This window comes from Ovis canadensis, chromosome 14 (assembly GCF_042477335.2).
Source record: "Ovis canadensis isolate MfBH-ARS-UI-01 breed Bighorn chromosome 14, ARS-UI_OviCan_v2, whole genome shotgun sequence".
NCBI lineage: Eukaryota > Metazoa > Chordata > Mammalia > Artiodactyla > Bovidae > Ovis > Ovis canadensis.
The window spans coordinates 61866875-61884014 of NC_091258.1; the positions used below are offsets into that span (position 1 = coordinate 61866875).

The 17140-nt window shown below is 55.8% G+C and overlaps 1 protein-coding gene across 6 annotated transcripts in view; it reads left to right on the plus strand.

Annotated features, from left to right (window-relative positions):
- Positions 1-17140, plus strand: part of PAK4 (p21 (RAC1) activated kinase 4) — a 47785-nt gene that overhangs the window by 18142 nt on the left and 12503 nt on the right. Inside the window, exons 1-2 of one of the 6 annotated variants that reach the window (XM_069549045.1) lie at positions 9276-9505; positions 12844-12953. The exons of 2 other annotated variants lie outside the window; for them this stretch is intronic. The gene's annotated coding sequence lies outside the window, so the exon portion shown is untranslated. Of the gene's footprint in view, positions 1-9275; positions 9506-12806; positions 12954-17140 lie in introns of those variants that run through there. 3 more of the 6 variants (XM_069549047.1, XM_069549044.1, XM_069549046.1) reach the window with 3 other exon arrangements.

Here is a 17140-nt window from a genome sequence, read left to right on the forward strand (position 1 = left end):
ATGATTGAATGCTGAAGTTGAAGCTCCAATACCTTGGCCAGCTGATATGAAGAGCCAACTCGTTGGAAAAGACCCTGATGCTGGGAAAGATTGGGGGCAGGAGGAGAAGGGGGTGACAGAGGATGAGACGGTTGGATGGCATCACTGACTCAAGGGACATGAGTTTGAGCAAACGCCGGGAAATGATTGATGAAGGACAGGGAAGCCTGACATGCTGCAGTCCATGGTGTCTCAGAGTCAGACATGATTTAGAGACTGAACAACAATATTAGTATTTTTTCATGAAGCTTTTCACTTTGAGATCATTGTGCCTTAATCTGGAGGTGTGAGAAACAACACAGAGAGAGCCCCTGTAGCCTTTAGCCAGCTCCCTTCAGTAGTGACATTCTGCAGAATTAGAATCAGTGCAAGATCACAACCAGGACGTTGTCACAGATACAGTCAGGATGGAGAAGACTCTCTCACAAGGATCCCCCGTGCCCTTTTTACAGCCGCATCCCGTCCCTGCTCTGCCCCTCACTCCAGGCAGCCACTCATCTGTTTGTTCCCCATTTTCATAATTCTGTCCTTTCAACAGTGTTGTGTAAATAAGATCGTACTGTACATAACCTTCGGGTGTTGGCATTTTTTTCACTCAGCATGGTTCTCTGGAGATTCATCCAGGTTGTCGCCTGTGTCAACAGTTGGTTCCTTTTTTTTTTGCTGAGTAGTGGATGTGCCATAGTTTATTGAACCATTCACCCACTGAGGGGCATCTGGGGTGTTTCCAGTTTTTGGCTGTTAGAAATGAAGCTGCTGTTAACAATCTCATACAGGTTTTTGTGTGAATGTAAATTTTCGTTTTTTCTGGGACAAATACCCAGAAGTGCAGCTGCTGGTATGTAGGTGGATGCATGTTTAAAGAAACTGCCGAACTATTTTTTAGGATGGCTGTACAACTTTACATCCCCACCAGCAGCGAATGAGTGATCAATTTCTCTGCGTCCTTGCCAGCATTTGGTGTTATCACTATTTTTTATTTTAGCTATTCTAATGAGCATGTAATGATAATTCTCTGTGGCTTTAATTTGTATTTCTCTAATGGCTAATGCTGTCAGACATCCTTTCATGAGCCTGTCTGCCATCTGTGTATCCTCTCTGGTGAATCATCTTCATGTCTTCTGCCCATTTGCTGATTGGATTGTTTGGGTTCTTTTGCTGTTGAGTGTTGAGAATTCTTTATGTCTTTCGAAATATTAGTCCTTTGTCAGGTATGTGGCTTGCAAATATTTTCCCCCAATCTGTTACTTTTTTATATTGTTTACATGGACTTTTGCAGACCAGAAGTTCTTAATTTTTAAAAAAAATTTATTATTGTTTTTTAAATTTTGGCTGCTCTGGGTGTTCGTTGAAGCACATAGACTTTTCTCTAGTGTGGGACACAGGGGCTTCTCCCATCCAAGTACTCACCAGGCCCGACCCTGCTTAGCTTCTGAGACCAGACGAGGTCGGGTGCATTGAGGGCGGTATGGCCTTACACGAGGGGCTTCTCCACTTGCAGATTAGACTGGGGGCTTCTCCACTTGCAGATTAGACTGGGGGCTTCTCCACTTGCAGATTAGACTGGGGGCTTCTCCACTTGCAGATTAGACTGGGGGCTTCTCCACTTGCAGATTAGACTGGGGGCTTCTCCACTTGCAGATTAGACTGGGGGCTTCTCCACTTGCAGATTAGACTGGGGGCTTCTCCACTTGCAGATTAGACTGGGCTTCCCTACTTGCAGGCTTCTCGTTGTAAGCGTAGGCTCTAGTGTGCAAGGCTCAGGAGTTGTGACGTGTGGCCTCTAGTTGGGGTGCTTTGGCTTAGTTGCCCCACAGCGTATAGGATATTAGTTCCCCAACCAGGGATCGAACCCATGTCCCCTTCACTGGAAGGCGGCTTCTTAACCAACCACTGGACCACCAGGGAAATCCACCAGAAGTTTTTAATTTTGATGAGGCCTACTTTAATAATTATTCCTTTTATGGGTTGTGCTTTTGGTATCCAGTCTAAGAAGCCTGTGCTTAGCCCTAGATCGTGCAGATGTGTTGGTTTGTTTTCTAAAAGTTTTGTTAAGGTTTGTGTAAGTCTGAAGTTCAGATACAGGTTCATTTTTTTAGCATATGGATGTCCCGTTGTTCCAGTACTGTTTGTTGAAAATGCTGTCTTTCCTCCATTGAATTGCTTACAGTTCTTTGTCAAAAATAAATTACAACAATGAGACACAGCTTCCCACCTACCAGGACGGCTATTATCTTAAAAAAAAAAAAAGAAAACTAACTTGTTGGTGAGGAGATAGAGAAATTGGAGCCCTCATGGACTGCTATTGGAGATGCGAAATGGTGCAGCTGCTGTGGGAAACAGTTTGGTCATTTCTCAAAAGGTTAAATATAGAACTACCATATGACCCAGCAATTCGACTCCTAGATATGTATCCAAAGAACTGAAAGCAGAAACTTGAACAGATATTTGTACACTTTAATGTTCATAGTTGCTTTATTCACAATAGCTTAAAAGTGGAAACAACCCAGGCGTCCAGCAGATGAATGGGTAAACGAAATTTGGTGTCTACATGCAATGGAATATTATTTAGCCATAAAAAGGAATGGGGTTTACATGCATACTACAAAATGGATGGACCTTGAAACATTATGCTTAGTGAAATAAGCCACACACAGGAAAGATATTGTTGGAGTCCACTTATATATTCCACAAAGAACAGGCAGATTCATAGAGAAGGAAGGTAGAATAGGGGTTGCCAGGGGCTGAGGGGAAGGAGGGAGTGGTGAGCTAGCGTCCATGGGCACAGGGTCTTTGCTGAGGATGATGACATAGTTTGGAGCATGAGTCACAGTGGTGGTTGCACAGCGTTGTGAATGCGTTCAGTGCTACTGTAGTTCACACTCTAGGATTAAGGCTGGTTAAAATCATAGATAGATATATAATAGTAGCTCCGTCATGTCCGACTCTTTGCAACCCTAAGGACTATAGCCAGCCAGGCTCCTCTGTCCATGGTATTCTCTGGGCAAGAATAGTGGAGTGGGTAGCCATTTTCTTCTCCAGGGGATCTTCCTGGCCCAAGGTCTCCTGCATTGCAGGCAGATTCTTTACCGTCTGAGCCACCAGGGAAGTCGTTATGTATACTGTATAGGCAGCAGTAACCAAAACCATCCCCAAGAAAAGGAAATGCAGGAAGGCAAAGTGGTTGTCTGGGGAGGCCTTACAAATAGCTGAAAAAAGAAGAGAAGCGAAAGGGAAAGATGTACCCAACTGAATGCAGAGTTTCAGAGAATAGCAAGGAGAGATAAGAAAGCCTTCTCAGTGATCAGTGCAAAGAAATAGAGGAAAACAATACAATGGGAAAAACTAGAGATCTCTTCAAAAAAATTAGAGATACCGGGGGAGCATTTCCTGCAAAGATGGGCACAATAAAGGACCGAATCAGTATGGGCCTAACAGAAGCAGAAGATACTAAGAAGAGGTGGCAAGAATACACAGAAGAACTGTACAAAAAAGATCTTAATGACCTGGATGACCATGATAGTCACTTACCAGAGCCAGACATCCTAGAGTGTGGAGTCAGGTGGACCTTATAGTAAGTGCTACTACAAACAAAGCTAGTGGAGGTGATGGGATTCCAGCTGAGCTGCTTCAGATCCTGAACGATGATGCTGTTAAAGTGCTGCACTCAGCGTGTCGGCACATCTGGGAAACTCAGTGGTGGCCGCAAGACTGGAAGAGGTCAGTTTTCAGTCCAGTCCCAACTACCATACAATTGTGCTCATTTCACATGCTAGCAAGGTAATACTCAGACTCCTTCAAGCTAGGCTTCAGCAGCATGTGAACTGAGAAATTCCAGATGTACCAGCTGGGTTTAGAAAAGGCAGAGGAACCAGAGATCAAACTGCCAACATCCATTGGATCATAAAGTATGTATGTGCTTAGTCGCTCAGTCGTGTCCGACTCTTCGTGACCCCATGGACTGTAGCCCGCCAGGCTCCTCTGTCCATGGGATTCTTCAGGCAAGAATACTTGAGTGGGTTGCCATGCCCTCCTCCATGGGATCTTCCCAACCCAGGGATCAAACCCAGGTCTCCAACATTGTGGGTGGATTCTTCTTTACTGTCTAAGCCGCCAGGGAGCCCTTGGATCATAGAGAAAGCAAGAGAATTGCAGAAAAACGTCTACTTCTGCTTCATTGACTGCGCTAAAGCCTTTGACTGTGTGGATCACAACAAACTGGAAAATTCTTAAAGAGATGGAAATACCAGACCCCCTGACTTGTGTCCTGAGAAACCTGTATGCGGGTCAAGAAGCAAGTTAGAACTGGACATGGAACAATGGACTGGTTCAAAATTGAAAAAGGAGTACGACAAGGCTGTATATTGTTACCTTGCTTATTTAACTTGTATGTAGCATCATGCAAAATGCCAGGCTGGATGAATCACAGCTTGAATCAAGATTGCTGGGAGAAATATCAACAGCCTCATATATGGAGATGATACCACTCTAATGGCAGAAAGTGAAGAGGAACTTAAGAGCCTCTTGGTAAGGGTGAAAGAGGAGCGTGAAAAAGCTGGCTTAAAACTCAACATTCAAAAAACTAAAATCATGGCATCTGGTCCATCACTTCATGGCAAATAGATGGGAAAAGTAGAAACAGTGATAGATTTTATTTTCTTGGGCTCCAGAATCACTGCGGACAATGGCTGCAGCCATGAAATTAGAAGACATTTGCTCCTTGGAAAGAAAGCTATGATAAACCTAGACAGCATATTAAAAAGCAGAGACATCACTTTGCTGACAAAGGTGCATATAGTCAAAGCTGTGGTTTAACCAATAGTCATGTATAGATGTGAGAGTTGGACCATTGAAGAATTGGTGCTTTCAAATTATGGTGCTGGAGAAGACTCTTGAGAGTCCCTTGGACTGCAAGGAGATCAAAGCAGTCCATCCTAAAAGAAATCAGTCCTGAATATTCATTGGAAGGACTGATGCTGAAGCTGAAGCTCCAATACTCTGGCCACCTGATGCGAAGAGCCGACTCATCGGAAAAGATGGTAATGCTGGAAAAGATTGAAGACAGGAGGGAAGGGGATGACAGAGGATGAACTGGTTGGATGGCATCACCAACTCAATGGACATGAGTTTAAGCAAACTCTGGGGAATAGTGAAGGACAGGAAAGCCTGGCGTGCTAAAGTCCATGGGGTCACAAAGAGTCAGACACAGCTTAGCAACTGAAGAACAGACAAGGTATATTTTATCACAATGAAAAAAAAATCAGTGTTTTAAAAACCAGCTGGGTGTATTTGTTTGGGTCTTTGTCTGGATTCTTTATTCTATTCGCTGACTTCTGTGTTTTTTCCCACTGTCTTGATTACTGTGGTTGTACCCCAGGCCTTACCATCAGGGACAGTGAGTCTTCGGGCTTTATTCATCTGTTCCACAATTGAGTAGTTCTGGGGCCTGGCATTTTTGGAGCCCCCCTGGCGCACCCTTGTGTGAAAGACAGCAGTGTGACTTACCGACTTTCAGAGTCGCCCTTGGTGCCTGCCTTGCCCTCGGCCCCCACATGTGACTCATGGACAGGAGTTGCACGTTGCGGGCAGACACACCTCTGGTCTGGGGCCCTCCCTGCATGCCCGGCCGTGGCCGCCTTCAACAGTTGCCCGGAGCAGCGCCTCGGTCTCGTCACCTGTCCCCACGCCCACTCAGGCCGTAGCCAGAGCTCTGTCTTCCAGACGCAGGCCCTCCTCAGCGCCTGCCTTGGCTCCCCTGAGTCCCCTGGCGGCCTGGCCCCTGCCCTGCTCCGGCTCGGCGCCGCTGTGCCCTCATCCCCCCAGCCACCCTTCCCAGCTGGAGTTTCACATTTCCCTGGGTGGTCCTGGACTGTAAGCCCCAGGGGGCAGGGACCATGCTGCACCCCTGTCCCAGCCTGGATGGCACATGGTGGACACGTGTTCTGTTTCTGTTGACAAAATACATGAATGCGAGATAGAACCCGTGATTGGGGGTGGTGGTGGAGAAATGAGGCTGGAGAGGTGGGAAGAGCTGGGAGCTGGGGTAGGTGTACAAAGATCTTGACCCTCACAGAAAAACAGACAAAGGCTTTTTCTTTTTTTGGCCACGCTGTGTGGCATGTGGAAATTTAGTTCCCCAACCAGGGCTTGAACCCCCTGTAGTGGAAGTGTGGAGGCTTAACCACTGGACTACCAGGGAAGTCCCAAAATCAACCTTTTTTTCTTTTTTGTCTACGTCATGTGGCATGTAGGAGGCAGAGGCTTTTAGGAGACTGTTAGCAGAAAAGGAGTTCTGGTGACTTTTACAAATTTAAAAGGATGCGCAATTACAAAGTGCCTGTGTGCTTGCTCAGTCGCTAAGTTGTGTCTGACTCTCTGTGACCCCATGAACTGTAGCCCACCAGGCTCCTCTGTCCATGGGATATCCCAGGCAAGAATACTGGAGTGGGTGCCATTGCCTTCTCCAGGGGATCGTCCCGACTCAGGGATCAAACCTGAGTCTCCTGCACTGGCAGGCAGATTCTTCCCAGGTGCTGCGCCATCTGGGAAGCCGGCAATTACTAAGCACCAAAAGGCGGATGAAAACAAGGCCAAGAGGGGCCAGACTTCACCTGTCTGAGTGGGGAAGATGGGAGGGTGTGACAACACCCTGGGCCTGAGGCCAAGGGAAGGGCTGAGAGCGGCAGCTTGGCAGTGCTGTGCTTTGCCCGGCAGTCCTGCTGGTAGGCACTTGGCCCGCAGACATGCTGGCACACCTGTGAAGTGACTTCTGCCCATGGTTTTCACTGCTGCACAATGTGTAAGAGCAAATGGCTGGAAGCCACTGGCCTGGCCCCGTGGGGACTGGCTCAAGGCATCGTGGCCCTTGCACGCAGCTGCTGAAGCAGCAGGGCTGTGCTTTGCAGAGATGGAAGCCTGGAAAGATCATTAGACATATCTATTTTTTTCATTTAAAAATCACGGTTAGCCTACATGTGGAAAGCGCATAAAGTAGAAATGTACAGTATGACCGATTACTCTAAGGGGAAGACCTACGTAACCACTTCCTCCAGCTGAAGTAACAGATGGTGCCAGCCCCCGCCCCCGCCCCTGGAGGCAGCCCCTCTCTGACTTCGAGGCAGTTGCTCCCTCCCTTTTCTCTTTGGTTTTGCCCCCTCTGTGTGCATCCCTAAGGAGCATATTTCATTTTACCTGGTTTTGAACTGCTTCTGAACAAAGTCCTAGGATGTGTTGGGTTTGTTTCGCTGCTTCTGTTTGATATCACGTTTGATGTCCGTCCACACCTGGCTGTGGGTCAGTGGATCCGCCTGCTGTGGGCGAGCGTTGCTGGTGTTCCCAGTCTCTCGACCATTCAGACTGTGCCGTGTGCATCTCCCCGTACGTGCCCCTGGGGGTGCGTCCGGGAGAGCACACCAGGTCCCCAGCGTGTCTTCACCTCCACCGGTCGCTGCCAAACGCCTCCTGGTGCCCGCGGCACAGAGGAGCCAAGGAACGGCCTTGAGAAAAGCAGAGTGCGGTGGCGTGTGTGGTGTGCTGCCGTTTATGATTGTTTAAGTGCGAAAGCATCTGTGTGTGCACATGCCTGTGTGCACATGCACACTCGCACAGGTGTGCGTAGGCTCTCAGAAGACAGCAGAATCTCCAGTAGAGGTGACTCCACGCCGAGCTGGGGCCAAGCAGGGGGGCGCCGCCCTGTCCGTGTTACCCTTCGGTGCCACTGGCTTTTGAACTGTGTCCATGTTATAAAGAGACAGAGACTGAGCCAGAGAGAAGGGAAAGAAAGGGAGGGGAGAGATGAAGCCTAAATATGGCAGAACTTGATGGCTGAGAATCTGAGTGATGGATCTTATGGGGCTTCGCTAGTTTAGTCTCTCTTTGGGAGTATGTTTTAAAACTTTTGCTATGAAGATCTGTTCTGGCGTGAGAGACTCTCTTTTCTCCCCCTTTAGCTGTTCCAGGTGTTTAGTTGTGGCATGCAGGCTCTTAGTTTTGACATGTGGCCTCTAGTTCCCTGACTGGGAATCAAACCAGTGCCCCCCTGCACTGGGAGCATGGAGTCTTAACCTCTGGACCACCAGGGAAGTCCCTGTGAGAGGCTCTTGAACGGACCTCTCCTTGCCCCTGAGGCCTGTCCCCAGGAGGACCCCTTGTCTCCAGGGAGACTTCCTTTTGGAGAAGGGGTGCTCCCTCCTTCCCTCCCCTCCCGTCCCTTCCCATGGGACCTAGTTTCCCTAGGTCAGACCTACCCAGTCCTGACCGCCTCCCTCACCAGAGCCCAAACCAGCCAGTCCGGTTTGGGGACCCACCCCATTTGGCTCCTGTCTGGGTGGCTGCCTGACAGGTGCTTCACGCTGCCAGCGGAGGGGGTAGGTAGCCTGGGACCTGGGGAGGGGCCCTGAGACCTGCCCTGCGGCGGCCCCAGGCTCAGCTGGAAGCCCCAGGCTTAGTGGGCAGGTGGTGGACAGAAGGTGTAGATAGGGTTTCCAGGCCAGTCAGGCCTCCTGGTCCACATGATAAAATGGCCTGATAAAGTACCCGCCCGTTTAGGGCAGTGCTGAGCTAAAACTTCATGCATGCTAAGAGCATGCCCCAGCCCAGAGGAGGTTCTCCAGAAAGTCAGGCCACTTATTTTCAGAAGGGTTAATTACATCCTGGCCAGCCAGCCAGCATGGCACACAGAAGTCTTGGCCGTCTCCGCCTTTCTCTCTCCCCATCGCCGTCATGGTCTTCCAGCCCGCCTCACACCTAGATATGGCAATGAGGGGGGTTCACCGTGATCTCCCCTGGTGAGCCTGCAAGTCTCAAGTTCATCCTGATGGGCAAGGGCGGCAGAGCAGGAGCGCCCTGGTCACTGTGCCCTCTGGAGCTCTTGCTAGAATCGCAGCCTGGGTGTCAGGGGACGCAGCAAGCCCCAGATCTCCCGCCACCCTCCCCATCAGAGAGGACGCTTACGCCCTGGCGCCCTGTCCCGCACCGCAGCCCTGGCCGGTATTTCACACCTAACTGGCCCGGCTGCCCCTCTCAGACGCGCAGCCCCGGGCTGGGTAGCCTCTGCTCCCCTGGCACCTTGCCTGGCCTGGATGTGAGATGCGGGCGTGCGTGTGTGGTGGGAGAGTGACCCTGCATGAGCAGGGGCAGTGGTTGGGTCCCCTCCCCTCCACGGGGCCAGTTGTGGGCCACGTGGCCCAGGCTTTCCAGGCTCAGCCCCGCCTCCCTCCGCCCCGCCCTCCACCCTCCCCCTCCCGGGGGTTAGAGCCACAGCCAAGCTCAACTCCTGCCAGGGCAGGGCCAAGTTGCCAGCCGCTGCCAGGGCGGCTGGGGCACAGAGGCCAGCCGGCTCTCCTCGGTGGGCCAGGGGAACCCCTCGATCCTGGCTCCCTGCTTGGTTTCAGCTGGGAGCCCCCTGTCTGCTGGCCTGCCCCACTGCGGGCAGCCCAGGCCTGAGGGAGGGCCAAGGATGGTGGAGGTGAGCTGGCCCGGCCTCGAGGAGGAGGGGGCGGGCCGCCTGGGTGTGGGGGAGGGCAGCCACCTGAGCGCATGCGAGGGGCCACACCTTCATCGGGGCCAAGGGCGGGGTCGCGTGTGTGTTTCAGGTGGAGATGGCAGGTGTCTGTGCGCTGGGACTTAGCCCAGGTCTCAGCACGGGCTCCCCCTCCACACCTACCCCTCCTCCGAGCGTCTCTGTGGGAGTGTGTTCTCAGGGTCTGGTTTGCATGGGGGTGGTTCCGAGGGGTCCCTGGGTGGCCTCGGACTTGGTGGTGTGTGTGCCTGGGTCTGTGGCAGGTCTCGTTGCCCACTGTGTGTGGTTTCCATGGTTTCCCTCTGTATCAGGAGGGCTCCTAGGTGGATGGGGTCTTGGGCTCTGCCTTCCTAGGGGAGTCCAGCCGTCACGGAGTGTCTGGGATTGTGTTGTCGGCTTCCCCCAGGATCTTTGTATGCGTCTCTGGGTCTCTCCGGAGCCCTTGCATCTTTGGAGTGTATGGCTCTTTACACTGTTTGTGGAAGGGCTTTCTGGGTCCTTAACTTCTTGGGGTCCCGACTGTGGGTCCCCAGTGTTGCGACCCTCCGTTCTCAGGGCTTCCTCTGAGCCAGGCCCCTCTTAAGACTGCTCCCCACCTTCTCCCACTGACGCCGCACAGTCGGCTCCGGCCACTTCCTGGGCCCGCGTTCCCGAGGCAGGAGCTGAGGCTCAGGGCAGGCCGGCCCTTCCTGCGCCTAGCTCCCGCTGTCCCGTCTCAGGCGCTTTGCCGTGTGACAAGAGTATGTGTTCCTGTGGTCTGGGGTTGTGTGGCTGGACGCCCGTGCTGCGTGTCTGTGTCAGCTTCTGTGCACTGTGGCGCGACCTCGTGTGCTCTGTATCTTGGGGGTGCGCGTGTGTCTGTTGCGGGGGAGGACTTGCGTAAGGGGGGCCAGGGAGGCCTCTGGAGTCTCTTTTCTGCCTCCCGCCCCCTCCCTCCTTCCTGCCCCACCTCAGGGGAGGAACGAATGAAGTCTCGGTCTGATTTCCCCAGTCTCCGGGGGCTCGCCCACACTCTCAGGTTTGTTACGGCATCCATTCCCCTCCCTGGGGGGCTGAGGGACTCCAACAGCGCCCTTTGTGTCTGTGCCCCGTGGAGCCTGCCCGGGGGGCGGGTGGCAGGGGGCCAAGCCTGGGGCTGCCACAGGAGCCGCCTGGCCTCCCGGGGGCTCAGAGCACCGTCTCTTCATCCAGCCACATTCTCTGAGCTGTGCCCCGACCTGTGCTGGGCAGGGTGGCCGAGATGGCCCCAGGGCCTGTCCTCCGGGGGGACACAGTCTGGTGGGAGAGGCAGACTGGCCCTCGGAACATAAAGGGGGACCATTGTGCTGCTCCATCCCAGCCCTGGAGAGGGAGCGTCTTAACAGAGACAGGAGGACTGGCATGTCAGCTTGGGGGCCCTGCTCGGGGGGCCCTGCTCTGGGGACCGTCTTTCCTTCATCTGTTCCTTTATTTGCACGGAAACAGCAGCAGCGCTAATAACCACAGTCAGCCTGTAGCGGTGAGGACCCACTAGGCGCCAGGCACTGCTCTGAATGCTTTGCTAGGTCATCTCTTTCGATCATTCAAACACCCCAGGGGAGAGAGGAACCGTCATGACCCCCAGTTTGCAGACAAGGACATAGAGGCCCAGAGTCACGAGTTCCCGGCCCACAGCTTGACGGTGGTAGAGCAGCCACAAGCTTGGGTGTCCACTCTTCCTCACCAGCTGCCCTTGGAGTCCTTGTGGGCAGAGGCCTGCGGTGTGGCTGGAACATGGAGAGCAGGGTGCCCCTCGATCCCTACCCGGCCAGCTCCAGGCCCTGCTCCCCCAGGCCAGGGTGGCCCCGGATCTGTGTCTTTTTGTGGGATTTCACCCATCGTGGGGACTCACGGATCTCTGACGGCATACCCCCTGTGTGATGTGCCTCTAGCCAAGATTTACTGCCGCTTGCTCAAATTCCCCGCCTAGGCTGTGTGGTGGGAGGGCCTGGGGAAGTGGGCTCACAGCTGGGCACCTCCTGTGTTTGGAACAAACACCAGGTTATTTGCTAAATAGCCAGACTCAGACTCTAAGGAGGCCCAGTTCCTTTGCAGGCGTCAAGGTCAGACTTGCAGGCGGTGTGGACAGGGCTTGGGGACTCCTGTCTAACCCTCTGCCCTGCTCCTCCCGGGGTCCAGCCTCATCACCGCGGCAATGGCGTCACTCAGTCACAGCACAGGTATTGCCAGTGCCTGCTGTGCGCCAGGCCCCGCTCCAGCCACCGGGGTGCAGCGAGAACAAGACAGACGAAGGCCCCTGTTCTTGGGGAGCCACTGCTCCCCTGCTGGGGGCAGGGGCGGGAGGCAGGACTTAGGATCGACCGGTGTATGAAATGCCAGATGGTAATAAGTGCCACGGAGAAGTATAAAGCTGCGGTGCAAATTTTGTCAGGGGGTCAGGGAATGTGTTTGCACTAAGACCTGATGATCGAGGATGGGTGAGCCGCGCGGCTGTGGGCCAAGGGCGCAGTGGGCACCGAGGCCCTGAGGCTGGAGCAAGCTCCACGTGTCTAGGCCTGGAAAGGAGGCGCTCGTGTGGGGAGGAGGTGAGGCCCCGAGGTGGGCAGGGCCCTGCTCAGTCCCAGTGGGGAGTCTCATCCCGGTGAAGGGGTTTGTTTTCTTCAGATTCCCTCCTAACCACACGGCCTCTCTGATCTTGGTCCTGGTCATCGGAGGCTGAGCTGTCTCTTGTGAGTGTTCTTGTCCCATATGCCTCTAGGTCCTGCATCTGGAGCAGAAGCTTTGGCAGGAGCCAGGGTTGCTGGGAGGCAGGAGGCTAAGGGGGCAGTGACAGGTCTTCTCCAGGGGGCAGAGCGGACACTTTTGTGCCCCGGCGCTGGGCAGCCCTGGCAGGGACTTCCTGTCTCTGGGCCTCAGTTTCCTAGTTTGGGAAACAGGAGAGGAAGGCCTCTCCACCCATATACCCAGGAACTGCCCAGAGGGTTTATCGTGGTCAAAGTCAGTGCTGAAACCCGTGGATCCCCTCCACCCACCCAGTAACCACACAGGGCAGAACCCTGTTACTGGGATGCAGCTGTAACAGCCGGAACACGGTTCCTGCCCATGCCGAGCCACCAACTTAGCGGGAAGACAGCTGACACGATTGTGACCATGTGACACGTTAGGTGATGCTAAGGGCTGGGAGAGAACGGATCAGGTGCCAGGCTCTGGGGGGATGCAGCCATGGGCAAGACCAGACCAAAGCCTCCCGCCTTCTCGACCTGTCCAGCGCACCCAGAGCCTGCCCACTGCTCCCGCTTCCACAGGCCCCACGTGTCCCATCCACCCTCCTCCTGCTGGCCTCAGGCGTCCTCCTCCTCTGGGCCTCCCTGCTCCTGTCCTGCTCACAGCCTTCCTGCGGCTCCATCTCATGCAGGTAAGAGCCGAGTCCTCCCCGTGCCCCCCGCCCCGCCCCAGCCACTCGGCCTCACTCTGCTGTTTGGCCATCAAGCACACTGCGGCCCCAGGCCTTTGCGCTGGCTGTTCTCGCGGCCGGGTCCTCCTCCCCCAGGCACCCACTCCTCTCCCCACCCTGCTCTAGTGCGACCTCCTCTGCGAGGCCCTCCCTCACCGCTTCGCTGAAGTTCCCCACGTCCCCTCACCCTGCACACCCAGCTGACCCCTGCTCTTTTCCTTCTCAGCGCTCACCATCTGACTCACTAGCTGGCTTTCTGGTGTATCTTGCCGTGAGCTGTCTCCTTTCCCCTCGAATGTGAGCTTGGCGAGGGCAGGGACATCCCTGGCTCTCCTGGCCTCTGCTGTGGGCCCTGCCCCGGGCCTGGCAGAGCTCAGCTCTCACCCGACAAGGATGATGGAATAGATGGCGAGTGGGTATGATGGGCCCTTTGTGGGGAGAGCAGGTGTCTGCCAAGGAGAGAGCTTGGGCACATGTCAGTCCCAAAGCTTGAGGCGGGGTCTGGGGACAGGGTACCTGAGGATTCCCTGCAAGGACTAGGCAGGAGGAGAACGGTGAAGGGGGGGTGATGGGCACGTGGATGGGGTGAGCAGAGGTGTGAGGGGGAATGGTCTGGGGTTTCAGGGGGACCGTGAGAGCCTGCCGGGGCTGCCAAGGTAAGGCAGACCCCCGTCCAGCGTCAGCACAGCGCAGGGAGGCAGGCAGCCAGGGGGCTTCTGGAGCCAGTGGCTGCAGATGATGGCAGAAGGGTGAGGGGCCCGGTGAGCGCGTCTCCTTCACCAGCTTCCTGCTCTAGTTTCATTCAGTGACTAGGAAAGGGCGGCCGTGGCCCCTGCTGCGTCCTCCGCTCGGGCCCCAGGGCCCTGGCCGAGTCAGCCCCCTCCATTGCCCTGTGGGGTGGGGGCAGTTTTATTCGGGACTGCAGGCAGGGCAGGAGGAAAGGAAGTCTGCACGCACACACACACGTGTACCCAAGACACTCCCGAGCGCTCGATCATACTCGTGGACTGGGCTCCTCCACAGACACTCATTTCCTTGGTGCGGGGAGCCGCAGAGTGGTGCCATTTTTCTCATGGAAGGTCAACGGGTAGAGCCTGTGAGCGCAGGGGGTGACTGGAAAATGGGAAGGTTTTGCTCGGACAGGTCGGAAACTGCCCATCCCACATGTGAAATCATTCAGAAGTTTTTGGGTTTTTTAATTGAAATAAACATTTTAGCGTAGTATCAACCTGTGTCTGCATTGGGGGAGCAATGAGCAGTGAGCTTCAGAGGCTTCTCTGCCCAGGTCGGTGGCTGCAAGCTGCGCCCTGCCCTCCCGTGTTCCACGTCGCTGGGGTCACGGCTTCACCCTCTGCCTCTGGATTCCAGGCCTTTCTCCGCCAGAGAGAGACCCCGGGCAGAGCCTGAGGTGTCCGAGCAGGGGTGCCGCGGAGCGGGTTCAGGTGAACTGTTCGCTCACCAGATGTTCCTCGAGTGCCTGCCACGCCGCGTCGTAGGCAGTGGGGCGCTCGACAGAGGCCAGGCCCCGCTCCCCTGCAGGAGCTGGCGTTCTCGTAGGAGCAGACACCGGAGACTCGCCCACACACACAGAGTTACGTGGAGAGTACAGTGCGGAAAAATAGAGCAGGGAGGGCGCCGAAGAGGACGGGAAGGGGGACATTCGAGCATAGACTTGGGCGGAGACAGAGAGGGAGGGAGGGAGCTCTGTGGAGATGAGTGAGAAGAGAGTTGGTGGGGGCCAGCTGCCAGAACAAAGGCCCTGAATGGGCCACGTCCAGGGTGTGAAGAGGCCGAGGTGGCTGGGCCAGAGGGGGCGAGGGGGCTAGGGGGCCTGTGGAAGGAGAGCCGACCGGCCGATCATGCAAGACCTCATGGGCCACGGGCCAGAGTTTAAAAATGTTGACTTTGCAGTGGAGCAACTGTCTTCCATGCCCACCTCTGCTTCATGACCGTAGCAAGAGGTTTCACCTTTGTGAGCCTCAGTTTCCATATCTGCACAATGGGAGTGAGGTCAGCCACTTCACGAAGTCCTGGGAGGCAGTGAGCTCAGCATCGGCGTCTGTGCAGGCTCAGGGGCCCCCACGGTGGTGGAGGTGGTGGTGTGAGCCCTGGGGCTGAGCCGTGGTAAACCACGTTTGGTGGCTGGCACTGGCTCTTGGACTGCTTTCTCGCTGCAGACGGACATGCTGAAGGCCTGTGGAATAGGCGAGGGAGGAGCCCTGGGGGGTGGAGGGTGGTGGTAGGGTGGGTCCCCACATTATGCCACCTCCCACCTACCACTGGGGGCCTGGGCAGGTCGGAGGAGGAGGGACCCTCTCCGCCAGGACGGGTCAGGGCAGGAGAGAAAAAGCAGTGTCTGGGTGAACAGAGGAAGGGGATGGAGGGAGGATGGGGCAGAGACCAGGGACAGCCTGGGAGTTGATGATGATAATGACACAGAAGCACAACCACAGGACAGGCGAGTCTCCAACTGCCCGGGTTCAAGTCTTAGGGTTCCCCTCGCTGGGCCTCAGTCTTCCCACCTGTGAATTGGGGATGATGGGCATGCCTATCTCCCGGGTTAGGGGCGAGGGTGGAATGCGGTTAGACACAGAGCAGGCCCGGGCACACACGTGTCTCCAAGGATGTGGCTGCTATCATTCCGAGAACTGGCAGGGCCTGGACTCAGGTTAGACCAGCCTGGTGTCTTGAGTCCACTCTGCTTCCCAAGCTGTGTGTGACCTGGGCCAGTGGGTGCCCTCTCTGTGCTTCCTCTTCCTTGTGTGTAACACAAGGCCCAAGTTGGCCCCTTCCTCCGGGGTCGGGCCTGCAGATTGCGGGTCAAGTGCCTAGCAGAGATGCCAGCAGGGCTGGTACTGACACGGTGACCGATGTCTCCCGCCCGCCCCCTTGTGTGCACCGGCCCTGGGGCCAGGCCATCACGCTGGGTTCTCTGTGACTGCTTGCAAGAACTCCTGGAAGCAGGTGCCGTCTCGGTCCTCTTCTAACAGAAGAGGAAACTGAGGCACAGAGCTGCTGGCCCAGGGCCACACAGCGTGCTTCCACCGTGGGCTGGCTCAGCCTCCCAGCAGAGCCGGCCTCCGGGCCCTGGGCTGTCTGACTCCTGAGTTCTGGGCATGCCTGGGAACCCAGCGCCCACTCCTTGACGCCCCGCTGCTCCTGGCCAGGCCCCTCCCTTCACATGTAGCAGCTCCTTTCTCTCCCCTCTGTGGCTCCAGTTAAGTCAGGAGCTTGGGGACTGATGGAGAGGTCAGGGGAGCCAGCGGTGCTCAGAGTTGCCCTGGGGTGGGGCTCCCGCCTGGCCACTATAAACACGGCCGGTTCCTCTGTTTGTCCTGCCCTCTGTGCAGCGCCCAGAGGGAAGGGGTGGCCCCAGGCAAATATCCGGAGGTGTGCCCCTCTCTCCCCATCCTTTGCAGTCACCCGCCTCAGGGGGCGGGGGCTGGGTGGCCTGGGGCCTCGCGGGTGGGCATCCTGGGTTGGCTGCCCCCTCTAACAGGCTGCCTCCTGCCCACCCTGTCTGGATCCTAAGCTCCTCCCTCTCCTGGGTTTAGTGAGGGGTCATGCGGCTAATCCTGTCCTGCAGAGGGCTCCAAGCTGACTTGGGGCCCACAGGCCACGGGCTGGGGGGCAGGGATGGGCTGGCAGAGTGAGAGAGGCCAAGGTGAGGAGTGAGGCTGGGCCTGAGGCCAGACAGGGGCAAATCTGGGCAGACAGGAGGCATTGGGACCAGGGGTGAGGTGAGGGGGGCGCACGTCTGGGCAGATGGGGGAGAGTCGGGATGTAGGGATGAGGAGAGGAGCTGGGCTGCAAGGGAGGCGAAGGCAGAGAAGCCTGGAGGGAGAAACGGGGTCGGTCAGGGTCCCCGAGGCCTGGGAGGGTGGAATGGACAGTGTTCTGGGTTCTGGAATGGGGGAGCCGCACTGAAGGGGCTCCTGGCTTGGTGGGGGTAGAGAAGGGGCTGGGGCAGAGGGCCCCCCGACCCTGGCCAGGTCTGTTCCCCAGGCAGAGCCGAGGCTCTGGCCACCTGCTGGCCAGGAGGCCCAGGCCAGTTGAGACAGGTTGGCTGCTTGGGTCCCCACCCGCCTCCCACTGGGCTCCCGCCGCCAAACCGGTTCTCCTGGATGGCTGCCCACCCACGGTCCCAC